This window comes from Symphalangus syndactylus, chromosome 1 (assembly GCF_028878055.3).
Source record: "Symphalangus syndactylus isolate Jambi chromosome 1, NHGRI_mSymSyn1-v2.1_pri, whole genome shotgun sequence".
Taxonomy (NCBI): domain Eukaryota; kingdom Metazoa; phylum Chordata; class Mammalia; order Primates; family Hylobatidae; genus Symphalangus; species Symphalangus syndactylus.
In genome coordinates, this window is record NC_072423.2 from 28,548,318 (window position 1) to 28,575,379 (window position 27,062).

The 27,062-nt window shown below is 40.9% G+C and overlaps 1 long non-coding RNA gene and 1 pseudogene across 1 annotated transcript; one reads left to right on the top strand and one right to left on the bottom strand.

The window, feature by feature from the left end:
- Window positions 1–251: 251 nt before the first annotated feature.
- LOC134736669 (uncharacterized) lies at window positions 252–24,129 on the bottom strand. Its single transcript, XR_010120835.1, has 3 exons — window positions 23,996–24,129; window positions 22,672–22,753; window positions 252–511 (listed from the first exon to the last, which is right to left on the bottom strand). It is a non-coding gene; the product is annotated as an uncharacterized lncRNA (long non-coding RNA).
- On the top strand, window positions 4,399–11,897 carry LOC129488170 (uncharacterized; annotated as a pseudogene).
- Window positions 24,130–27,062: the final 2,933 nt, after the last annotated feature.

Genomic DNA, 27,062 nt, shown 5'->3' on the forward strand with positions numbered 1-27,062 from the left:
TCTTGAAGTTTCCACACTCACTCCCAGGATGTCAGCCACTTCTAGTGTGGTTGTGGAAATCTCAAAACAAAACCCATTTCTTAGGCTGAGTGTGGAGGCTCATGCCTGTAATCCCAGCACTTTGGGAGGCTGAGGCCGGCGGATCCCTTGAGCTCAGCAGTTCCAGATCAGCTTGGGAAATGTGCTAAAACCCCATTTCTACCAAAACAAAACCCAAAACAAAAAACAGCCACAACTCATTTTTTCTCATTTCAAGTTTTTTCCAGTTCTGCAAAAAGATAATATGCCAAAAGGAGCTTAGGAGCTGGGAGACACACCACATCAGAATGAAATAAAACAGCAGCATGTTCAGGAATGATGGATCCAGGCACATATTAAGGTAGCACCTCCAATCTCCCCTTTCTTCTTCATTCAGAATATAAAACATTCCTGCTCTGAATTAATTTTATAATTGCTCTTCCACACCACTTCATGGAAACAAATTCATGGAAAGCGATTTGATGCAGAGTTCCTGTATTGAAGGAATGAAGGAAAATATTTTTGTTGTGAATATAAAACCATGCATTGGTCAGGTCCCCCAACCTGACTGAAATGAATGGCACTATCAGTTCACAAATTCACTTGATTAAATTAAATGCAAATCCCAGGCCCAAACTGCCTGGAAAATATTGTCATACCACAGCTTTCCTAGTAAACAACCATTTTTATTTGCCAATCAAAATAGATAAGACTTCTACACAAGAAGCAGTAATTGATTTAGTGTATTTGATTTAGATAGAGTGAGAGAACTTAGTCAGTTGGGATAAGAAGCCATTGTTAGAGAGTACAGCTGAGACTCCAACAGAGTTCTTTTATTCTCTCTTCCCTACCCTGGGAGATGGACTTTGGAAAGGCTTGTAATACAGCTGGTTCCAGACCTTACTTCCACCGTAAAAGACTTCACTGAGCCTCAGTTAATCTGCTTGTTTATGTACTGTTCAGATTCAGCCAATTGGAGGATGGAGGGATCTGAAATATTTCCATGACAACAGTTTTTTATTAAGACAAGAAAATGTTAGAATTCTTTTTATGATCAGGCCATTCTGAGATAAATAATGGTCAAAAAGGTTATTCAACAACTTTTTTTAAACCAAAATAATTTTCTAATTATTAGTTAAAATTGTGGACTAGTATAAAAAATTCCTGAATCCTAATTAAATATATCATTTGATCACTCTACCTTCCATTCTCCCAGAAGGAAATAGAGATCATAATAGTAAACTTCATGCAGGAGTCATTTTAGCATTAATTAGCTCATGTTAGTAAAGGGTGTTTTGAAGCAGTAAAATAAAAAGTATTACAAAATTTTGTTAGTCTCCATTGTGCCTGACATTTATGGGTTTTAGCTCTTACTTCTAAAATTTAGTAGCTGTAAGGTCATTTTGAGTGGATTTTATTAGTATCTCCTGAATCGTAGCTTAAGCAACTCACACATACATACACACAACCCGTCAGTCACAAAGCCACAGCACACAGTAAGTCTTCCAGGGAGATGACCAGAATCCCTGGTCTGATACCATTTCTTGCTCCCACTCAATTTCTTACTTATTTAGGACATAATATCACATGTGCAACTATGAATGCTTCAGCACAGCTCCAAAATTTGACTTTCTGGTTAATTAAATACTTAGATAAGCAGAAAGACATTAGATAACATATTCAAATTATTACTTTTCCAAAAATGAGAATTCAGTAGAAATATAACAATTAGTAAATTATACTGAATACATTATTCTTTATATTGACAATTCAGAAAGGTTTTTTTTTTTCTGTCCCCAGGCTGGCATGCAGTCGTGCAATTATGCCTCACTGCAGCCTTGACCTCCTGGGCTCAAGTGATCCTCCCACCTTAGCCTCCTGAGTAGCTGAGACTACAGGCATGTACCATCATGCCTGGCTAATTTTTTAAATTTTTTGTAGAGATGGGGTCTCACTATGTAGACCAGGCTGCTCTTGAACTCCTGATCTCAAGTGATCCTCTTACCTTGGCCTCCCAAAGTGCTGGGATTACAGGCATGAGCCAACACACCTGGCAGAAAGTATTCTTAAGGGTTATAGTTAATAGTAAATATCTTCATATTCTATTATGGATTTCCAGATAAAATGCACAGTGAAAGAACACGTACTTTGTCTTTTTTTAATTGATATATAATATTTTACTTATTTATGGAGTACATATGAGTATTTGTTACATGCACAGAATGTGATTTTTTTGTAAATCTCTTTTGTTTATCTTAGTACCAAATACAGAAATCTATACATGGGGAATTTAATACATTTTTTTATAAAATCATAGCAGCAGCAATCACCCTCTACAGTAGGCAGTTTTGTTTTTTTTTTGTTTTTTGTTTTTTGAGATGGAGTCTCACACTGTCCGTGGGGCTGGAGTGCAGTGGCACGATCTCTGCTCACTGCAATCTCTGCCACCCGGCTTCAAGTGATTCTCCTGCCTCAGCCTCCCAAGTAGAAACCCCAGGCCAGCTTCACTCCCACCACCTTTGGAGGTGAACTAGGTGGACCGGGTTGGGGATGAATGCGGTGGCAGGTATGGGAGGAGGCAGTGGTTGAGGTTGCACAGTGCCTAAGGGCCCAAAAGTGTGAAAGAGAGATAACATTGTCCACAGACAGGGCTAGAGAAACAGAATAACATGTGAAACCTGGGGAGAAGCGCAACTCATATAAGAAACCAGAAAATTGACAGTACATGAGAAAACCTCAGAGATATTCTTGGTCATGGCTCTTCGTAACTGGTGCAGTGACAGGTCCCCTTGTGAATGAGTAAACAATTCCTGCACAAAACCAAGAGCATTTATGAACTTGCTTTTCTTTCTTTTTAATTTTCATTTATTTGTTTATTTTAGAGCCAGGGTCTCACTCTGTTGCCCAGGCTGGCGTGCAATGGTGTAATCCTGGCTCACTGCAGCCTCAATCTCCTGGGCTCAAGCTATTCTCCCACCCAGCCTCCTGAGTAGCTGGGACTACAGGCATGCACCATCATGCCCAGCTAATTTTTTGATATTTTTGTAGAGATGAAGTCTTGCTATGTTGCCCAGGCTGGCCTTGAACTCCTGGGCTCAAGTGATCCTCTCATCTTAGCCTCCCAAAGTTCTGGGATTACAAGCATGAACCAGCTTGCTTTTCTTATACATTTAAAAAGTGTTATAATGGAAGGGGAGGGCGATGTGTGGGGACTCTAGACCCTGACTTAGTGACAGGTATTTCTGTCATGGACAGCTACCATAGTTCTGGAATAAAAAAATCATTGGACATGCTGGAAAAGCAAAACAAGTATACTTTGGGAAGAAAGAGACAGACCATTTGAAATCTTGACTCACCCACACAAGGTAGGAGGTGTGGTCTCCACAGCTATGCAGGGACAGATGACCTCTGCAGGGGGAGCAGGTATGGAACAGGTATAGCGCCATTGGTGACTAGAAGCTAGGTGTGGGGGCTGTGTGACCTTGGTCACCTCATTTCATTTAGTTTATCAAATATTTATTGAGTTCATGGGAGGAGGGAGTGCAGGGAACATAAAGATGGGCAAGATAAGCTCTGGATCTCTGATTCCCAGTTTCCTCATTACAGCTGAAGTCCTTCCCTATTCTAGGCATATCTGATTCCAGGGTCCTTTATTTAAGATGAAGGAAAAGTTAAGGAAGTGTGCTCTCCTCAAAGGCATTTATTTCATTTGGTACTTAAGTGGTGCTTAATCTTAAGCCCTAATAGTCCTTTAAATAATTTGAGACTTGGCTTCGCCATCTGTAAGTTGGGGATAATAATATCTCTCCTATTATCCGCTAGAAAAGTGATTTGTCAAGCCTAAGGGCTATTAAAATTTACTCCACAATAATGAGAGTCTATGTTAGCAGCCTTTCCAGCATGTTAGCAGCCTTTCCAGTCTATGTTAGCAGCCTTTCCAGCATGTTACAATAACCTGGGGAGACTTAAAAAATAACCAAGTCATGCAAATAAACACAGGCATGCTCTTTCTCCCTGCAGATGTGACTGACAGCACATTGGCAGTTATGCCATGGCTGGCTGACACAGCACAGGGGCATTATCCCACTAGGAGCAAAACAGGTTTTCATTTTTTTGTTTTGTTTTGTTGCAGCTTTTTTTCTTTCATGTATATAACCACTATACTGCAGCATCAGTATAGGGAAGTGTTACCCATTTTATAACATTATTTCTTTTTTTTGGCTTTAGGCATGAGATAGGAAAAGTTGGCCTGAAATCCATTGGAGGAGCAAACTCACTTCTATAACATCCCTGATCCAGGCAGCATGATGTATAAGCCATAGTGGAAGATGGTAATATATAGTGATGGCAACATTTGAAATGATGATGAGTAAGGCCGGCATGCATGGAAATCAACTAAAGCCTAAGTCTGCAAGTTTGGAAGACCTGTGTAAAGGCTGATATGTAAAACAAGTACAAGATTTCCAAACTGCACATACTGTGGTTTGCATTTTACTCCCCAGGTACTTGGTGAGCATAGTTCCAGTCTAAAAGGTTGATTTCTTTCCTGGTGCTCCTCAAGACACTTTATTCCTTTGCTCTGGTGACTTTTATAAATGTTTATACTCCATTTCACTCAGTGTAAATCAAATGGTGGAATCTGATGGGCTATGAGGAGCCCCAAGCTCTTTCTATAACTGTGTGTACATTTTCTCTAGTTAAGTACTAAAGTAACACCCCATGGAATGAAAAGAATAACAGTACAGACACAGTGAAAAGCCTTTTTCTGGTTCTCATCTAAACACATCACACACATATTCAGAAATAAGAAAAGCTAAGACATCAACATACTTTACTGTTCCAGATAGTCTCTAGCCCCCTCTTTTTTTAGCCTGTGCTTTTTAAAAGTAGACTGTTTTCATGAGTAACCAAAAAAAGATAGTAGAAATAATTGCAGCTAGCACTTATTTTCTTCTTTTCTTTTCTTTTTCTTTCTTTCTTTCTGAGACAGAGTAGTGCTCTGTCTCCCAGGCTGGAGTATAGTGACATGATCTTGGCTCACTGCAATTGCCGCCTTCCGGGTTCAAGCGATTCTCCTGCCTCAGCCTCCCGAGTAGTTGAGATTACAGGCATCCACCACCACACCTGGCTAATTTTTGTATTTTTAGTAGAGATGGGGTTTCACCATGTTGGCCAGGTTGGTCTCAAACTCCTGACTTCAGGTGATCTGCCCACCTTGGCCTCCCAAACTGCTGGAATTACAGGCATGAGCCACTGTGCCAGGCCCAGCTAGCATTTATTGAGTTCTTACCACATGCTGGATACTCTACTAAGTGGTTTATAGTTTTTTCTTATTTAACCTGTTATTTAAATGTATAATTTAATCCAGTGTACTTTTTGGTTGTTTTCACCAGGAGGGCAGTCAGAATCTCTAACTAGCCTTAGTATCAGCAAGGAAATCTCAAAGTGAGACCTTGGGCAAGTTGTTAACTAGACACCTATGAGTAGGTGCTATTGTTGTCCCCATTTTATAGAAAAGAAAACTGAGATTTAAAAGCTTAGTATCTTTGAACCTGACCCAAATGCAGAACTCATGTGCTTAGGAATTACCCACTGAGCCCTCTCCACCTAAAGAGAGTCCACATTCGGCTTGTGCGCTCTTAAAAATGTAGACATACATAGAAATGAACAAAGCCTCCAAGAAATTTGGGACTATGTGAAAAGACCAAACCTACGTCTGATTGGTGTACCTGAAAATGACGGGGAGAATGGAACCAAGTTGGAAAACACTCTGCAAGATGTTATCCAGGAGAACTTCCCCAATCTAGCAAGGCAGGCCAACATTCAGATTCAGGAAATACAGACAATGCCACAAAGATACTCCTCGAGAAGAGCAACTCCAAGACACATAATTGTCAGATTCACCAAAGTTGAAATGAAGGAAAAAATGTTAAGGGCAGCCAGAGAGAAAGGTCGGGTTACCCACAACGGGAAGCCCATCAGACTAACAGCTGATCTCTCGGCAGAAACTCTACAAGCCAGAAGAGAGTGGGGGCCGATATTCAACATTCTTAAAGAAAAGAATTTTCAATCCAGAATTTCATATCCAGCCAAACTAAGCTTTGTAAGTGAAGGAGAAATAAAATACTTTACAGACAAGCAAACGCTGAGTGATTTTGTCACCACCAGGCCTGCCCTACAAGAGCTCCTGAAGGAAGCACTAAACATGGAAAGGAACAACGGGTACCAGCCACTGCAAAAACATGCCAAATTGTAAAGACCATCGAGGCTAGGAAGAAACTGCATCAACTATTGAGCAAAATAACCAACTAGCATCATAATGACAGGATCAGATTCACACATAACAATATTAACGTTAAATGTAAATGGGCTAAATGCTCCAATTAAAAGACACAGACTGGCAAACTGGATAAGGAGTCAGGACCCATCAGTGTGCTGTATTCAGGAAACCCATCTCATGTGCAGAGACACACATAGACTCAAAATAAAGGGATGGAGGAAGATCTATCAAGCAAATGGAAAACAAAAAAAGGCAGGGGTTGCAATCCTAGTCTCTGATAAAATAGACTTTAAACCAACAAAGATCAAAAGAGACAAAGAAAGCCATTACATAATGGTAAAGGGATCAATTCAACAAGAAGAGCTAACTATCCTAAATATATATGCACCCAACACAGGAGCACCCAGATTCATAAAGCAAGTCCTCAGTGACCTACAAAGGGACTTAAACTCCCACACAATAATAATGGGAGATTTTAACACCCCACTGTCAACATTAGACAGATCAACGAGACAGAAAGTTACAAGAATATCCAGGAATTGAACTCAGCTCTACATAAAGTGGACCTAGTAGACATCTACAGAACTCTCCACCCCAAATCAACAGAATATACATTTTTTTCAGCACCACACCACACCTATTCCAAAATTGACCACATAGTTGGAAGTAAAGCTCTCCTCAGCAAATGTAAAAGAACAGAAATTATAACAAACTGTCTCTCAGACCACAGTGCAATCAAACTAGAACTCAGGATTAAGAAACTCACTCAAAACCACTCAACTACATGGAAACTGAACAACCTGCTCCTGAATGACTATTGGGTACATAATGAAATGAAGGCAGAAATAAAGATGTTCTTTGAAACCAACGAGAACAAAGACACAACATAGCAGAATCTCTGGGACACGTTCAAAGCAGTGTGTAGAGGGAAATTTATAGCACTAAATGCCCACAAGAGAAAGCAGGAAAGATCCAAAATGGACACCCTAACATCACAATTAAAAGAACTAGAAAAGCAAGAGCAAACACATTCAAAAGCTAGCAGAAGGCTAGAAATAACTAAAATCAGAGCAGAACTGAAGGAAATAGAGACACAAAAAACCCTTCAAAAAATTAATGAATCCAGGAGCTGGTTTTTTGAAAAGATCAACAAAATTGATGGACCGCTAGCTATACTAATAAAGAAGAAAAGAGGGAAGAATCAAATAGATGCAATAAAAAATGAAAAAGGGGATATCACCACCAATCCCACAGAAATACAATCTACCATCAGAGAATACTACAAACACCTCTACGCAAATAAACTAGAAAATCTAGAAGAAATGGATAAATTCCTCGACAAATACACCCTCCCAAGACTAAATCAGGAAGAAGTTGAATCTCTGAATAGACCAATAACAGGTTCTGAAATTGTGGCAATAATCAATAGCTTACCAACCAAAAAGAGTCCAGGACCTGATGGATTCACAGCTGAATTCTACCAGAGGTACAAGGAGGAACTAGTACCATTCCTTCTGAAACTATTCCAATCGATAGAAAAAGATCCTCCCTAACACATTTTATGAAGCCAGCATCGTCCTGATACCAAAACCTGGCAGAGACATAACCAAAAAAGAGAATTTCAGACCAATATCCTTGATGAACATTGATGCAAAAATCCTCAATAAAATACTGGCAAACCGAATCCAGCAGCACATAAAAAGCTTATCCACCATGATCAAGTGGGCTTCATCCCTGGGATGCAAGGCTGGTTCAACATATGCAAATCAATAAATGTAATCCAGCATATAAACAGAACCAAAGACAAAAACCACATGATTATCTCAATAGATGCAGAAAAGGCCTTTGACAAAATTCAACAATGCTTCATGCTAAAAACTCTCAATAAATTAGGTATTGATGGGATGTATCTCAAAATAATAAGAGCGATCTACGACAAACCCACAGCCAATATCATACTGAATGGGCAAAAACTGGAAGCATTCCCTCGGAAAACTGGCACAAGACAGGGATGCCCTCTCTCACCGCTCCTATTCAACATAGTGCTGGAAGTTCTGGCCAGGGCAATCAGGCAGGAGAAGGAAATAAAGGGTATTTGATTAGGAAAAGAGGAAGTCAAATTGTCCCTGTTTGCAGATGACATGATTGTATATCTAGAAAACCCCATTGTCTCAGCCCAAAATCTCCTTAAGCTGATTAGCAACTTCAGCAAAGTCTCAGGATACAAAATCAATGTACAAAAATCACAAGCATTCTTGTACACCAATCACAAACAAACAGAGAGCCAAATCATGAGTGAACTCCCATTCACAATTGCTTCAAAGAGAATAAAATACCTAGGAATCCAACTTACAAGGGATGTGAAGGACCTCTTCAAGGAGAACTACAAACCACTGCTTAATGAAATAAAAGAGGATACAAACAAATGGAAGAACATTCCATGCTCATGGGTTGGAAGAATCAATATCGTGAAAATGGCCATACTGCCCAAGGTAATTTATAGATTCAATGCCATCCCCATCAAGCTACCAATGACTTTCTTCATAGAATTGGAAAAAACTACTTTAAAGTTCATATGGAACCAAAAAAGAGCCCGCATCGCCAAGTCAATCCTAAGCCAAAAGAACAAAGCTGGAGGCATCACGCTACCTGACTTCAAACTATACTACAAGGCTACAGTAACCAAAACAGCATGGTACTGGTACCACAACAGAGACATAGATCAATGGAACAGAACAGAACCCTCAGAAATGATGCCGCATATCTACAACTATCTGATCTTTGACAAACCTGACAAAAACAAGAAATGGGGAAAGGATTCCCTATTTAATAAATGGTGCTTGGAAAACTGGCTAGCCATATGTAGAAAGCTGAAACTGGATCCCTTCCTTACACCTTATACAAAAATTAATTCAAGATGGATTAAAGACTTAAATGTTAGACCTAAAACTATTAAAATCCTACAAGAAAACCTAGGCAATACCATTCAGGACATAGGCGTGGGCAAGGACTTCATGTCTAAAACACCAAAAGCAATGGCAACAAAAGCCAAAATCGACAAATGGGATCCCATTAAACTAAAGAGCTTCTGCACAGCAAAAGAAACTATCATCAGAGTGAACAGGCAACCTACACAATGGGAGAAAATTTTTGCAACCTACTCATCTGACAAAGGGCTAATATCCAGAATCTACAATGAACTCAAACAAATTTACAAGAAAAAAACAAACAACCCCATCAAAAAGTGGGCAAAAGACATGAACAGACACTTGTCAAAAGAAGACATTTATGCAGCCAAAAAACACATGAAGAAATGCTCATCATCACTGGCCATCAGAGAAATGCAAATCAAAACCACAGTGAGATACCATCTCACACCAGTTAGAATGGCCATCATTAAAAAATCAGGAAACAACAGGTGCTGGAGAGGATGTGGAGAAATAGGAACACTTTTACACTGTTGGTGGGACTGTAAACTAGTTCAACCACTGTGGAAGTCAGTGTGGTGATTCCTCAGGGATCTCGAACTAGAAATACCATTTGACCCAGCCATCCCATTACTGGGTATATACCCAAAGGACTATAAATCATGCTGCTATAAAGACACATGCACACGTATGTTTATTGCGGCACTATTCACAATAGCAAAGAGTTGGAACCAACCCAAATGTCCAACAACGATAGACTGGATTAAGAAAATGTGGCACATATACACCATGGAATACTATGCAGCCATAAAAAATGATGAGTTCATGTCCTTTGTAGGAACATGGATGAAACTGGAAAACATCATTCTCAGTAAACTATCGCAAGAATAAAAAATGAAACACCGCATGTTCTCACTCATAGGTGGGAATTGAACAATGAGAACTCATGGACACAGGAAGGGGAACATCACACTCCGGGGACTGTTGTGGGGTTGGGGGAGGGGGGAGGGACAGCATTAGGAGATATACCTAATGCTAAATGACGAGTTAATGGGTGCAGGAAATCAACATGGCACATGGATACATATGTAACAAACCTGCACATTATGCACATGTACCCTAAAACCTAAAGTATAATAAAAACAAACAAACAAACAAAAAATGTAGACATACATGATCACTCATTCAGCAAAAGTTTTTGAGTACCTAACACATGTCATATAATATATGAAGAAACTAGGGTACAGGGTTGAATAAGACAGTTATGGTCCCTGCTTCCTGAAGATTACAGTCCAGCTGGAAAGAAGACAGGTGTTCTATAATAGCTGCAGAGATCACTATTTAAGTTCAACTGTGACAAAAAGCCAAGAAGGAAAGTAGAGTGACAAGTAAGAGCAGCTGACAGTGGTGAGGGGCTTACTGCAGGTTGAATAAGTAGAAGTCAACCCAAGATGAGTGCTTACTATGTGCCAGGCAGTGTTCTAAGCACTTCACATTTGCCATTTTTTATATTCTTCACAACAATTCTTTGCACTAGTGCTATTATTGTCTTCATCTTACAGAGGAGAAAACTGAGCAGTGCTGGGTTAAGTAACTTGCCCAAGGTCTCACTTTGAGGTTTCCTTCTTGAAAGCACTTAAGAGCTGACATGATAACAAAGAACTAGTAGTTTAAGAATCTACATAAAGCGGGGGGCCGACAAGGAAGAGCCCAAGAGGAGATCGGCGCGGTTGTCAGCTAAACCTCCTGCAGAAGTGGAAGCGAAGCCAAAAAAGGCAGCAGCGAAGGATAAATCTTCAGACAAAAAAGTGCAAACAAAAGGGAAAAGGGGAGCAAAGGGAAAACAGGCTGAAGTGGCTAACCAAGAAACTAAAGATTTACCTGCAGAAAACGGGGAAACGAAAACTGAGGAGAGTCCAGCCTCTGATGAAGCAGGAGAGAAAGAAGCCAAGTCTGATTAATACCATATATCATGTCTTATCAGTGGTCCCTGTCTCCCTTCTTGTACAATCCAGAGGAATATTTTTAACTTTTTTTTTTTTTTTTGAGACGGAGTTGCGCTCTTGTTGCCCAGGCTGGAGTGCAGTGGCACGATCTCAGCTCACAGCAACCTCCGTCTCCCGGGTTCAAGCCATTCTCCTGCCTTAGCCTCCAGAGTAGCTGGGATTACAGGCACGTGCCACCACGCCCGGCTAATTTTGTATTTTTAGTAGACACGGGGTTTCTCCATGTTGGTCAGGCTGGTCTCGAACTCTGGACCTCAGGTGATCCGCCCTCCTCGGCCTCCCAAAGTTCTGGGATTACAGGCTTGAGCCACCGCGCCTGGCCGAAACATTTTTAAGAAGGAGGGAATCCCACCTCATCTCATTTTTTAAGTGTAAATGCTTTTTTTTAAGAGGTGAAATCATTTGCTGGTTGTTTATTTTTTGGTACAACCAGAAAATAGTGTGGGATATTGAATTATGGGAGGCGCTGACTGTCTCGGGTGTCAGCTTAACATTCCATAGATAGGGGGTTAGTTTTTATATCCTATAATAAAAAGCATATTAAATGGCAATATGGAGTCAGTCCTGCATTTAATGTCTTGAACATTTTAAATTACTTCTATTCCCATGTTGTTTTTTAGTAGAATTTTTTCCTAAAGAAAACCACTCTGATCATGGCTCTCCCTGTCAGAATTGTATGCACTCTGTAACACCTTTGGTTGTGGTAGTCCTGTTGTCCTAATAACTTTGTTACTGTGCTGTGAAAGATTACAAATATGAATGTGTAGTGTACGTGCTATTCAGTTGTGGCCGTATGTGCTATTCAGGTGGGCCGTATGTAACAGCTGACCAACTGTGAAGATACTGGTACTTGATAGCCTCTTAAGGAAAATTTGCTTCCAAATTTTAAGCTGGAAAGTCACTGGAATAACTTTAAAAAAGAATTACAATACATGGCTTTTTAGAATTTCGTTACGTATGTTAGGAATTGTCTACAAATTGAAATGTCTGTACTGATCCTCAACCAATAAAATCCCAATTATGAAAATAAAAAAAAACCACATAAAGGGAGAAACGCTCCAAAATATATAGAACATAGAGAGTGCTTTCTGAAATTGAACGTCAGTTGTCAAGGTCCCTTGGATCAAGGAGCACAAAAAACAAAGCCCAGGGCTTGCTCAAGCAAAGAATCTAATATATAAGATCTTCCACAACCTTGAGGTCCTAAAGGACTATACCTTTCATGTTTAATGAACCAGAAATAGCCTTGCCTTCCAGGGAAGTCTTCTTGGACCTGAGCACATCAGGAGGAATTAATCCTCTGGCCCAAGGACACTATAATGGAAAAAAAATCTTCTCATGGGTTTGCAGCCCAAATTCACATCACCCAGGCAGTCCAGAAAACCTCAAGCTATAAACTTATTTTAGAGTTGTCCCAGACTGCTAATAGTTTCAGGAACCTGACAGAAGCAAATGTAAGTATCAGAGAACCCCACCTTCATCTGAGGCCTCAAGCAATTCCCTCGAATAATTTTCTAAGGAAAATGCATAGCTCACAGTAATAAATTAATGAATGAATAAACACTAAAAAGAAAAACAAACAACCCACAGCAGAACAGACTCACAAAATTTTAGATATTGAAATTACCTAAGGCCAGGCATGGTGACTCAAGCCTGTAATCCCAGCACTTTGGAAGGCCAAGGCGAATGGATTGCTTGAGCCCAGAAGTTTGATACCAGACTGGGCAACATTGGTGAAACCCTCTCTCTACAAAAAATTAAAAAATTAGCTGGGCATGGTGGTGCTCCCCTGTAGTCCCAGCTACTCAGGAGGCTGAGGTGAGAGGATCACTTGAGTCCAGGGAGGTTGAGGTTGCAGTGAGTTGTGATCATGCCACTGCACTCTAGCCTGAGCGACAGAGCAAGATCCTGTCTTGCTCTGTCTTGCAAAGAAAAAAAAAAAGAAAAAAAGATTTCTTAGAATACTAAACCTACTACTTCAGAAACAGATAAACGAATAGACAAGGTGAAAAATATTTTCAGGGTATAGAAAATAATAAAAATGATATAGCAGATTTTAAAATTTGAATTAACAAAGATAAAAATTTAAATGATTGAAATTTAAAACTCAGTGGGTATATTAAGCATTAGGCATGGCTAATGAGAGAATTAATGAACTGGAAGACAGGGCTGGAGAAATTATGCAGAATGCAGCACGTGAGATGAAAAATATAAAAGGGGCATGACAAGATACAAAAGACAGAATTAAAAAGTCTCACATTTGTCTATCAGAGTTCCAGAAGAGAGGAGAGTGAGATTGGGGCTGCAATATGAAACCTGAATTTTATCTTGAGAGCAGTAACAAACCATTGAAAGAATTTGAGTACGGTGTTAATGAGGGTTGTTATGAAAGATGGTGCAGTTTCGTCACTGCTCAAAGGTTTTTGGCTGAGGGGATAAAAGGGCTAAAACGTGGCTTATGTTCAATTTAGCAGGCCACATGCCTGGTGAGGGGTTGCATCTGGCTGGAGGAAAGAAAGCAATTTTTAAAAAAAAATTCCCACAGAAATATTATATGGCTAGTCATAGCCCTGGCCCTGACACAGGGGAGTTCAAGTTTTACTCTTCAGATACAGTGTAGAGAAGAGCTTTTCTCAAAGAAAAATGGTGTTAGATCAGTTTTTCATCTTTTCTGCCACAGGTCAGATTTCCAGACTTTTCTCCAAAAGGTCATGCTCCTAAGAAACAATTAACATACATTCATTTTTGTTTCATATGAGATTGATTATAGCCAAATTTAGTCCTCAATCTAGACTCTGCTATTATCCTCTTCTATAGTCATTTTTGTTCTTTTCTTGTCCTTCCTGAATACATTTTGGGGTGGAAAAGGGAATTTCATCTTCTTTTTTAACTTAGCAGAGTATGTAACACAATATGCACATTGCTTTGCATTCTGAAGCGTGGAAGTGATTTTTTAAACTACTATATCCAAAAGATAGTCACTGCTCAACTTTGTATACTGTATTATCTGAAGTCCCTGGTCAAATGAGCAATTCACTATATCATCAACTGTCATGTTATATCGCCTGGGTTTTAGAGAATAAGGGGTGGTGGTTGGTTAATAGCCCAACTTGAAATATTACTAAAGAGGGACAATTTGAGCCGAGATCATTTACAACTCTCAGAATGGGAATTGGTGGTAGAAAATAAAGAAGGGCATTTATGTGGGGCTAATTATATTGAAGGAAAATGAGGCCAGAAGTTGGAGTGTACTCCGGTGTCTATTACGATGTAGGAGCTGAGATACGAGTGGGGAACGGGTGGCCTCTGTAGTTGGACTTTTAAGTTAGCAGGGATGGAGTTGAATCTGCATAATCTTGGAAAAGGAACTTGAGAAATGTCTTCTGAACCAGGCCAACTAGAGGAAACCAAAGTTACCCCAAATCGTCTGGGTCTTCTGTAGGTGACTCAGGGGACCAGCCCCAGCTCATAAGAACAGAAAGTAGTAAGCATTTGCATGACAGGGAACCACTGTGAGGAAGTGAAAGCACCTTATTTGCAGAAAATCAGGACACATTTATACCATTCTGTGAAGACTGCAGGGAAGAGAGATGTTTCTAGTGGAGAAGGGATGCTAAATTGGATTAATTACATAGCATGCATTAATACTAATTAAAGATGTGTAATGCATCATTGGTATCTTCTTATTTAGTATGCTCTCAGCTGCTCATTTTCCTTCAGTGAACACAGAAAATATTAATAAAGGCTTTCATAGAATCACTTTAAACTTTGCAATCCAATTCTCCTTTTAACATGTAGCTGAACATTTTATGAGGAAATTCTGAACCTTACTCTTTTAGTCAAGGTCTTATTGCACTTATATTTTTAAAGAAGAGATTGTTAAGTCCATCACTAAGGTATTTATAAATGAGGGTTATCTTGCTATCATCTGCTACCCCACTTCCTCAGAAAGGATGAACCAAGCCCACAACCCTTGGGTTCTGTAACAAGTGATGGAGAAACAATGATAAATAGGACAAAGAATCTTTCTTCTGAAAGACATAACACAGAAAGGTTAATAGCTGGCTGGGCATGGTGGCTCATAACTGTAATCCCAACACTTTGGGAGGCTGAGGTGGGGGGATCACTTAAGCCCAGGAGTTTGCAATTACACTGATCTATAATCGTGCCACTGCACTCCAGCGTGGGTGACACAGCAAGAATCTATTTCAAAAAGTAAAAATAAAAAAGTGAAATAGCCATATAAATAAACCACATAATTCAGTATGGTAAGTGTTCAAGTAGATGGTTGTACAATGTATAGGTGGAGCACAGTGGAAAGAACACTTTGTTCATTTTTAAAGTGTTTAAGACCTACTGTGTGCCAAACACTATGATAGGCATTGAGGGAGATGAAGGAATAAGAAAAAACTTTCTTGCACCTTTTCTTTGTGTGGGGTAGAAGCACTCTTGAGAAGAAACTAATTTTGAGAATCTTCAGAAGGATTAAGAACAGTCATTATTATACAAAAACCTCCTAACAGATCCCACTACCTCAGGCCCAGTGGTAGAAGAGAGAGACTGAGAAAGGAATGATCCCTGCCAACCCTTCTGGCCCAGAGAAATCTCTTAGCTCTCTAGGAGCTAAGCTGTGTTGAGTCAGGCAGTTATTTTTCTCTGATGTTCCAGAACATTGCAAGAACACGTGGCCAAATTTGGTTCACTTTAACAGGGGTCACTAGCAGGGCTTTCAGCAAATGTTTAACCAACAGGTTTGCATTTTACTAGCAGTATGGTTACCATAATCTCTCTTTGCTGACAGATTTGCAGGTCAGAGGTCAATAGCAGCTTTGAGAACAGTTATTGATTCATGAAGTCAAATATTCCTTAGTCCTTGCCAAACATAGACGCCTTTCCTCACCCAGAGTAATTGGTATGGGGGTAGTTGTTACCTGGAGAAAGGGAATTCTTCTAAGGCCTGTTGTGTAATAGCATTGTAACAATAATGTATATATTCATGGCATCTGATTTCATTCAACACCCAGATTCATTGCCTTTCAAAGAATGTGTTGACTTTGCCACCACTTCAGTCATTATTTACTTTGGGATAGATAATGTGAGTCAAAACTTTAAAGGTGGTGCCCAAAGCCTACTGATTAAAGAAGCTTCAGGCAGGGAGAAACTAAAGCAATGTAATGAGGAAACAGAAAAATCCCATGTCACCTTTTTAACAGCAACAATTTTGCTTTCAAAACCTGAGTCAGGATTCCTGGTGAAGCCAACACCGGCCTGATGCTCAGGATATTCTCAGGAAGCAAAGTAGATGTAGTCTGCCCCATTCAATGAATAATGTCATGCATACCGTTTCTTCCCTGAGCTGGGAAGGAAATGGGAGTAACATTTGTGATTCACAATTTTATTAATAGCATTCATTGAGCATACCAAATGTGTGATATGCATGTCATTCAATTCTCATCACACAAGCTGTCCTACACAATTGGGACTGAAAAAAGCTCTGTGCCAGCAGCTTATGACAACAGCCTGTTCAACCAGAGCCTCAGTTTATACTTGAGGAAGCTGCTACCCAGAGAGGTTAGGGACAGTTTTCAACGGCCATGCAAGGAACACCAGAATTCTGAGTTTCTGGGCCTCTCAACTGCTCTACCCATTGCTCCGTTCATTGACAGAGAAACACCTTAGACCTTTGCTTCTCAAACCTTACCTGCATGCAAGTCCCCAGGGATCTTGTGAAAATAAAGATTTGATTCAGCAGGTCTGGGGTGAACCCAAGATTTTGCATTTCCAACAAGCTCCTGGTGGTGCCAGTGCTGTTGGTTCCTGACTGTGCTGAGTGAGAAGGCTGTAGATGATTGTGTGTTCTTCATTGTTCTCTTCAACGCGACATTTTCAGCACCAGTGGTGCCCTTTTCTATCTTATTATATATAGATTTTGAACTAGTGGTGACATTATATTAAATATGAAATCTGCTAAAGGTTCTTGAGTTCTGAAATAATGCTGAAGAGATTCATATATAGAGCATCTTCTTAGGAAACTTTAAAGCATCTTTGAGTCATTTTTCCTTGAATGTCACTCCTGTCACCATTGAGATAGGTACCAGCACTAAGGACCAAAGTGTGACAGATCAAAGCACAGTATTGATTGTGCAGTCATTGGCGTACACATACAGATATTTAAAAAAATGTGACAAAACTTTTAAATATATTTTGGGTCAACACCAACATATATTTTTCAGAGATGCAGCAGTGTGGTAGTGGTCATTTGCTAGGGATTGGGATCCTGGATTCCAGTCTCTCTGCCTCTCCCACATAGCCTTGAGAGCTGAAGCTCCAGCCCTCTAGGCCTCATGGTCCAGATCTCTAGGAGAATGGTTGGAAGAGATAATCTGGAAGGCTTATTACTTTCTTGCTTTATGGTTGGTGATGATTAGCATCTTTCTTTTCTAGAATGACCTACCACAAAATGTAGAAAGCCAATTTTCCCTTTGGGTAACCAGGAAGATTTTGACAAAAACAGCTGGCAAATATAAGCCAATTATTGGCTTCTCTTAGCCTGTTGCTATAGCAGAAGGAGTCCTGAATTTAGGAGGCTGCAGATACATGTTGTGTAATATTGGGCAAATTACTCCATCTCTCTGAGTCTCAGTTTCATCATCTGCAAAATGATGGGATTGATGCTCTAATTCTATTTTAGTACTAATGATCCATATAATAAATGGAAACAGTTAACAAATTTCTTGAACCTGGTTTTCCTTTCTCATTTGTCCCCGATCTTTACCCATGATGAAAGGAGTGGGTCCCCAACCATGCCCCATATCCTTATGGATAGAGAACTTATGAACTCCTGAAGAACAGACATGTCTGCTATTCCAGCCTTCCCTCATCATCCTTTGAATAGTTGGCACAATGAATGAATGAATGAGCTGTTGTACCACAGGACTAATAGGAAACCGTCAGATCCATTGAGGTCAGTGTTGTCAATGAGATTGTCCAGGAGCTATAACACATGGGTCTATAGTGGACAGCACAGAAGCTATTGACCACAGGGGCAGTGGAAAGTGTTTTTATCTCCTGGATGCTTATAGGGCCAAGATTACCCAGGATGCAAGATGATGTTGTTAGCAAAGGATGCTACTACATCCTTATGTTATTAGCAAAACCGCAATGGTGTTAAGGACCCTGGGAGGGAAGAAAAATTAGTAACTTTGAGATCATCCTCTTTAGTTTCCATTTCAATCTCTAATGCTAAATTTTAATTCGAATTGGGAATTGGGTTTAATCAGAAGTGTTTCCATAGGGAACAGGGCCTGTGAAATTTAGAACATATTTGTAGCTGTCTAGCTTGGTTTCAAGAGAAAAATCCCTTCTTTTGGGGAGACTATGAACATCTGGGAATTGTGGGCAGATATAATTAAAAGAATCATAGATGTTAGGGCAGGAAGGATCCTTGTCAACTAGTTCTACCCTTTGTTTTCTGTTCTTCTCATAGGCAAACTTGGGGTGTGGAGAGAAAATTAGCTACGCGAGCATTGGAAGCTGCTCCCCTCAGACTTAGTGGTGACTCTGAGAAAACACAGACAACAAGACCACCTCCAGATCAGTGCTCCTTAAAAACACATTTTCCTGGTTGGGTGCTGTGGCTCACGCCTATAATCCCTGCACTTTGGGAGGCCAAGGCAGGCAGATCATTTGAGGTCAGGAGTTTGAAACCAGCCTGGCCAACATGGTGAAACTCTGTTTCTACTAAAAATACAAAAATTAGCTCAATGTGGTGGTGCGCACCTGTAATCCAAGCTACTCGGGAGGCTGAGGCAGGAGAATCACTTGAACCAAGGAGGCAGAGGTTGCAGTGAGCTGATATTGTGCCACTGCACTCCAGCCTGGGCGACAGAGCGAGACTCCATCTCAAAAACAACAACAACAACAACAACAACAAACACATATTCCTCAGCTCCTTCATGCACACATTCTCCTTCAGGGGTTTGGGGTAGGGCCAGGGACCTGTGATTTTTACCAAGCTGCCTAGATGATTCTTAGACACTCTTGAGTTTGAGAATCTAGCTTTGGGCAATTTGCAGTCATTCCCACTTTCACCTGAATAAAATTCAAGTTCTTTCCTTACTGTAGATTGTACATATTTAAGAGGAAGAAAGAAAAGAACTATGGTTAAATACAGGAGAGTATTTTGATTGTTTTGGTTTTTGTTTTAGAGATGGAATCTTACTCTGTTGCCCCAGCTGGAGTGCAGTGATGCAATCATAGCTCACTGCAGCCTTGAACTCCTGGGATGAAGCAATCCTCTTGTCTTAGCCTCAGGAGTAGCTAGGACCACAGGTGTGCACCACCAAGCCTGGCTAACTTTATTATTTTTTTCTTTGTAGGAACAGAATCTCACTATGTTGGCCAGGCTCCTGGCCTCAAGCAATTCTCCCACCTCGAACTTCTGAAATTCTGGGATTACAGGTGTGAGCCACTGCGTCCAGCCAGAAGGGTATTTTGTAATGCTCTGGGAAGAGGTGACTTTGGGGAGAGGTGAGTTTTAAAAAAAATAACACAAGTGAAAAGGTAGGATGCATTGAGGAAAAAAACATTTTTTTTTGAGACAAGATCTTGCTCTGTCACCCAGGCTGAATGGAGTGCAGCAGTGCTACCTTGGCTCACTGCAGCCTTGACCTCCTGGGCTCAAGTGATCCTCCCACCTCAGCCTCCCGAGTAGCTGGGACTATAGATGCACACTGCCACACCTTGTTAATTTTTGTATTTTTTGTAGAGATGGTGTTTTGCTGTGTTGCCCAGGCTTATATCAAACTCCTGGGCTCAAGCAATCCTCCTGTCTCAGCCTCCTAAAGTGCTGTGATTACAGGCGTATGCCACTAAGGCAGCTGGGAAAATTTTTTCATCAAAGCTCTGCTCAGGGTTGGTTAGCTTTTATTTGAAATCTTCTTTAAAGATATCTAAGACTAAACATCCCTTTTAAGATGTTTCTATACAATGAAGAAATGGAATTGTTCTTTAAGTCACCTCACCAGCTCAACGCCTCAAACTACGAATTATCTCCACTGGGGATGGCGTGGGATGGGAGGAAGGAGACCCTTGAAGACATTTTGCAAGACTAACCTTCTCGGCCGGGTGCGGTGGCTCACGCTTATAATCCCAGCACTTTGGGAGGCCGAGGCGGGTGGATCACGAGGTCAGGAGATCGAGACCACGGTGAAACCCCGTCTCTACTAAAAATACAAAAAAACTTAGCCGGGCGTGGTGGCGGGCGCCTGTAGTCCCAGCTACTCGGAGAGGCTGAGGCAGGAGAATGGCGTGAACCCGGGAGGCGGAGCTTGCAGTGAGCCGAGACTGCGCCACTGCACTCCAGCCTGGGCGACAGAGCGAGACTCCGTCTCAAAAAAAAAAAGACTAACCTTCCCCTCAGCTATCCAAATGTTGTGTGAGCACAGTCAAATTCTTTGTTATGTTTGTCTTTTTTCCTTCTACTCCTTGTGGAGACATTCAAAAAGGAAGAAATTTCACCGGACATACAGACACCTCAAAAATCACACTGCATTTCTTGATGTACAGGGCTGTTGTGATTCATGGACTTGGTAAATATAGGCCTTTTCAAGTTAGACTTCTCCAAGGATTGGCAGTAATTTATACACTGGGGCCTCAGGGAATTGAGGAATTCATGTATTGTGTAGGAATGGGCTGAGTCTCTCCCTTGGGACTAGCACTACTCAAGGAGTACAGAAGACACAAAATACAGTGTCTCTATTTTCTAAAAGTGTATAGTCTTGTCAGGGAGATAAAACAGACACAAATAAAGCAGAGAGAAATACCAGACCTTACAAACAATGGTGTTAAAGTGAATATCACTCATTTAACAAACTCCTTCCTATATAGCACTAACTGAATTCAACTCAGGTGAAAAATCGTCTTTTTGAAATGTTTTCTCCCAGATTGCAGTAGTAAAACTTTTCCACTTGACTCTTAACTTACAGCAGCACTCCCTTGGTAGACAAATCAAAGATGGAGGGAGAGGAAATAAATGTATTTTGCATGTGGGAGTGATGTGAATTGTTGTGGCCAAAGGGCAAACAGTGACTGATTGTCTTTTCCAGAGGTAACTAAACCAGTAGATTCCCACTCCCATATGCTTTTCCTGTAACACGATGGATACTCCTTCCACTGAAAGGTGAGATCTATAGTCCATTCACTTGAATCTGGGCAGAAGCTGAGCATACTGACAATCAGCCAAAAGCTGGGCCTTTCACTCTTACAAGGAAATGAATTCTGCCAAACACCCGAAAAAGCTTAGGAGCAGGTTTCCCCCATTTGAGTCTCCAAATGAGAATGCAGCCCAGCCAATACCTTAATGGCAGCCTTGTGAGACCCTAAGCAGAAGATACAGTTAAAAGATGTGGCTTAAGCTGGCCGGGTGCGGTGGATCATGCCTGTAATCCCAGCACTTTGGGAGGTCGAGGCGGGCGGATGACGAGGTCAGCAGATTGAGACCATCCTGGCTAACATGGTGAAACCCTGTCTCTACTAAAAAATACAAAAAAATTAGCCGGGTGTGGTGGTGGGCACCTGTAGTCCCAGCTACTTGGGAGGCTGAGGCAGGAGAATGGCCTGAACCCAAGAGGCGGAGCTTGCAGTGAGCCAAGATCATGCCACTGCACGCCAGCCTGGGCGACAGAGCGAGACTCTGTCTCAAAAAAAAAAAAAGATATGGCTTATGCTTGACCCATGGGACCTGTGACATGAGTGTGCATGGTTTAAGCCACTGAGCTTATGGTGATTTGCTGCGCAGCGATAGGGAACCAAAACACCTGGCTACCCTGATGGTGCCATGCTGGAGAGACCACACTGGAAAGGCCACATTGCAACAAAGAGACAGCTCCAGGAGTCCAAGCTGTTTCAGCCCCCAGCTGTTTGAATCTCTGCAGCATCAACCACTAGGCTTGTAAATGGGCCTTCAGGTGATTCCAGTTCCCAGCCTTCAAGCCCTCTCATATGACGTTGAGCAGAGCAGAGACAAGCTATCCCCACTAAGCCATGTCTGAATTGCAGACTCATGAGCAAAATTAAATTTATTGTTTGAAGTCACTAAATTTTGAAAGTAATTTGTTATGCAGCCACCATAACTGGAACAGGTATAGGTAAGCTCCCAGATCTGCTTCCACCTTGACCTGCCTTTCCTGGTGTATTTCCTTGACTTTCTGTAACTTTTGATGATGGCTTTTATCCTCTTGACACTGATCAGCTCTTGCTTTTTGGCTTCAGGACCTCTTGGTTATGTGTGTCAGGCTTCCCTGTGTGTCCCATACTTTGTGTGCTCTTCCCAACTTGATCCAACAGAACCATGCATGGAACACAAGTAAAATTCAGGCAGCCACAAGACAGCCTTAGCTTGTTTATATACTTGCCGTAATGTATTTATGCATCTCCATACCTGTTATCCCCATCAGACCATGAGCTCCTCCATGTCAGTGCCTTTGTCAGTCTGGGTCCAACTCAGGATATAAATGCTCAATCTGTTGAATGAATGAATATAAGTTATCTTGCTGTGTGGAAATTAAAGATTTATATGCAAAGACCTCTTCCCTTAAAGAACTTACAGTCCAGTACTAAAATACATGGTCCATATTACAAATGCTAAGAAAGGAAAGGTTGTAGTATTGGCTTAGAAGGCTTCACAGAAGAGGAGAAACGTGAACTTGACATTAAGGAGGGATTTGCTGGATTTGGGTGAGAGGAGAGGAGACAAGATGGCATTTCAAACTAGAAGAACAGTATGACAAAATTATGTAGAAGTTGGAGGGAGGAGAAGACTGGCATTTTAAGGACCTTAATGAGATACTCCTGGCAGAAGCTTTTTTTTCATGGAGAAGTATTAGCAATGGTCTTTTTCTTCTACTATCTCTCCATGGCTACTGGATTCCACAAATCTTGTATATCCATTTGATATCAATTTATAATCTAGATACATTTTAGATTGAGTATCCAGATTTTTCATCAGTTGAAACAATAAACTGTTACATGGATTATTTATTAATTTATGTTGTCAGCTTGCCATAAATTCATTTCACATCAATCATACTGGGTGAAACTCCAGTGAAATTCCAATTCATCACTAGGTAGAATAATTTGATATATGAAGTAAGGTCTACAAATTGTAAAATCAGAACACTTAGGTTTCCTTTCTTTCTTTCTTTTTTTTTTTTTTTTTTTTTTTTTTTTTTTTGAGATGGAGTCTTGCTCTGTCACCCAGGCTGGAGTGCGGTGGTGCAATCTCAGCTCACTGCAACCTCCACCTCCCGAGTTCAAGCCATTCCCCTGCCTCAGCCTCCTGAGTAGTTGGGATTACAGGTGTGTGCCACCATACCTGGTTAATTTTTTTGTATTTTTAATAGAGACAGGGTTTTACCATGTTGGCCAGGCCAGTCTCGAACTCCTGACCTCAGGCACTCCACCTGCCTTGGCCTCCCAAAGTGCTGGGATTACAGGCGTGAGCTACTGCAACCAGCCAAAACACTTAGATTTCTTAAGCATCAAGAAAATTTGTGAATAAAGTTGAATACTGTGACTAATGGCTGCCTACACCTCCTGGGATTTAAGGTTCGTGTAATCCTAGGTTTGATGATGTTAATAATTCTGACCTCACCAGAGCTAGTTGAGGTATAGTGAGACTAGCAAGTGTGTGCTTTAATTTGGAAAATCTGAGTTGCATGGTTGTTATGACAACAACTACTATGCAACTTCTGTCAGAGGCTTACCATGAAATTAAAAGGGAAGCAAGTCCATTGTCATCATGGTATCTAGATATATGTAGTCCAATGACAAAGCAACACTTCTAATTGGAAAAACGATGCCTTGCAGGCTTTACAGCAGGAAATCATTCACCTTTGTGAGGAACCTGGGAAATGAGTAGAAAGACCTGAGTCAGGTTACATGAGACAGGGACATACGTACGTACTTATATGAGGATGGAGTCCTCATCAGTTGGGGTAGCCTGAGTTATGCTGCAGAAACAATTCCAAATCTCAATGGCTTAAAACTATTAGTACAAACAGTATTTATAGTTCAGGAAGCTTCTGTCATGGGTCATTCTTAAGGTTCTGTTCTGCTTTATCCTCACATAAGGACGAAGGCAGAGGGAAGTCCCATCTCTGTGTTTCTAAGACTTGCAAAGTGGCCAAAGTAAAAAAAAGGATACATGGTGTTATGCCCTGGCTTTCGAAATTTTTGTCTAGAAATGCAGCGACTTTACATTGGCCAAAGCAAGATATATGCCTACACCAACTTTAAGAAATGCAAATTATACCATATGCCTGGAGGAAGAACTTGTAAAACTGGGAGAAGAGCATCAGTGACTAGCACACCAGCATGCTCTCCCATCGTTGGCGCTACTGACATTTGGGCCCGAAACTTTGTTGTGGGGAACTATCCTAGGCATTATAGGATGTTTAGCAGCATTTCTGGTATCTACTCACTAGATGCAAGTAGAATCCCCTCCCCCAAGTTGTGACAACCAAAAATTTCTCCAGACATTGCCAAAGGTTCCCTGGGGGACAAAATTGTCCCCAGTTGAGAACTATTAGCTTAGAGTAATGCACATAAGAGTCCATACATTTCTAGGCTTTGGAGTTAGACTGCTCAGGTTTGAATCTCAGCTCTTTTATTTTATTTTATTTTATTTTTTAGAGACAGGGTCTCTATCATCTGGCTGGAGTGCAGTGGCATGATCATGACTCATTGCAGCTTCCAATTCCTGGGCTCAAACGATCCTCCCACCTCAGCCTTCTGAGAAGCTGAGACTACAGACATGTGCAACCACACCCAGCTGATTTTTAAATTATTTTGTAGAGACAGGGTATCTCTATGTTGCCCAGCCTGGTCTCAAACTCCTGGCCTCAAGTGAGCCTCACACCTCACAGCCTCCTAAAGTGCTGGGATTACAGGCATGAGCCACTGCACCCAGCCAGCTCTTTCTTTTACTAATTGTGTGACCTTGAGCAGTTACTTAACCTTTCTGGGCCTGGTTTTTTAAATATGTAAAATGAGGATACTGGTTGTACTTCTCTCATAATGTTACAGAGATTGAATCAGGTAATACAATACTTGTAAAGTGCTTAAATACTGCCTGATATATAGTAAAATATATTAAAAATAGACTTCAGACAAAAAGTACCCATTCATAGTGGCCTACAGTCTGCAGCAATCCATCTAGTTTCAAGTTCATTTATATTTTATGTCACATTGAATATGCCATTTCAACAAGTGAATTGTCAACATTTCATATTAATTACACACGATAGGTCCTTAGGACCCTATGGCTTACCTTGGTTAAGAACGACTCAGTTCACTTCGATAGGGTTTGAAATGAAAAAAAAAAAACAAAACAAAAAAAAACAGGGTGACTAATGACAGTGACTCAATAGACTTATATTTAACATACTTTGCTTCTGCCCTTTTCTTTCATTTGATGTTTGTGGGAAATATTTATGGTGAGCAAGAATTAAAAGTCTATACTTTTTCATTGGAGCACTTGGTCAGAGCAGAATGCTAATAAGATTTAGATCAAATGTGTTTGATCCCTACCAGCCCAGAACCTGGAACAGGCTACTATCCCAGAAGAGCTAATCATGGCCACATAGGACAGTGGACAAGAGTCAGGGGGACCTCAGGAGCCAGGAGACTCCAGACAGTCAGTTTAAATGTCTTGCTGTAGAACTTTCATGTGGCAGCAACCTTTTATTCAATGTGTATTCATTTGTCCCTGATTAGTGACAAGCACAGGACTGACCCATTGTAGCTGTTTAATAATAATGTTTGTGCATTTAAAGACGCTGTGCTTTGGAATCAGCCAATTTTGAAGGGCGGAGGAAGAAAGGAAACTGGTTTGCCATCTGGCATTTACAAAATGGGAAACAAATGCATTGACTTTTTCTTCCTCTCAAAACTTCACAAAAATGGCAATAAAGAGACTGTTTTCTGAAGACATAAACCCATGAGGATGAAGAGCATGGAAGAGAAGATAACAGATAACAATAGAAGATAACAATTTCCAAATTTTGGAAATTGGAGAAATGCTTATAAAGGGGCTTAGCAGAGCCAAAAAAAACTGAATTCACTCTTGAACCCGGGAGGTGGAGGTTGCAGTGAGCCAAGATCATGCCACTGCCCTCCAGCCTGGGCAACAGAGCAAGACTGTCTCAAAAAAACAAAACAAAACAAAATCTGAATTCAAAGCTGGCACTGGAGAAAATTGAGACCTGATCTGTAACACAGAAGAAATGACCCAATGACCCCAAAATTGGTGGCATCAGGCAACTTTGAGAAGATGGAATAAAAAAAGATTGCTAAAGTAAGGAGGTTTATCTGAAAGGCTGTTTAAAAATCAGTGTCCAGGCATGGTGGCTCACACCTGTAATCCCAGCACTTTGAGAGGCTGAGGTGGCAGGATCACTTGAGCCCAGCAGCTTGAGACCTGCCTGGGCAACTTGGTGAGACTCCATCTCTACAAAAAAGTTTAAAAAATTAGCCAGGCATGATGACATATGCCTGTGGTCCTAGGAACTCAGGAGGGTGAGATGGGAGGATTGCTTGAGCCTGGGAGGTGGAGGCTGCAGTGAGCCATGGTTGCATCACTACACTCCAGCCTGGGCAACAAAATGACAGCCTGTCTCAAAAAGAAAAGAAAAAAAAATCAGATCCATAGATCTTCCCCTACGATCCCCTCACGCTGGCAGAAGATTCAAGGTTTTTCCACTGAAGATAGTCTCTGGAGTAAGTACAGAAGTATCGAACTAGAAAGGGGAGGGTGGACTTAGTAAGCCATAT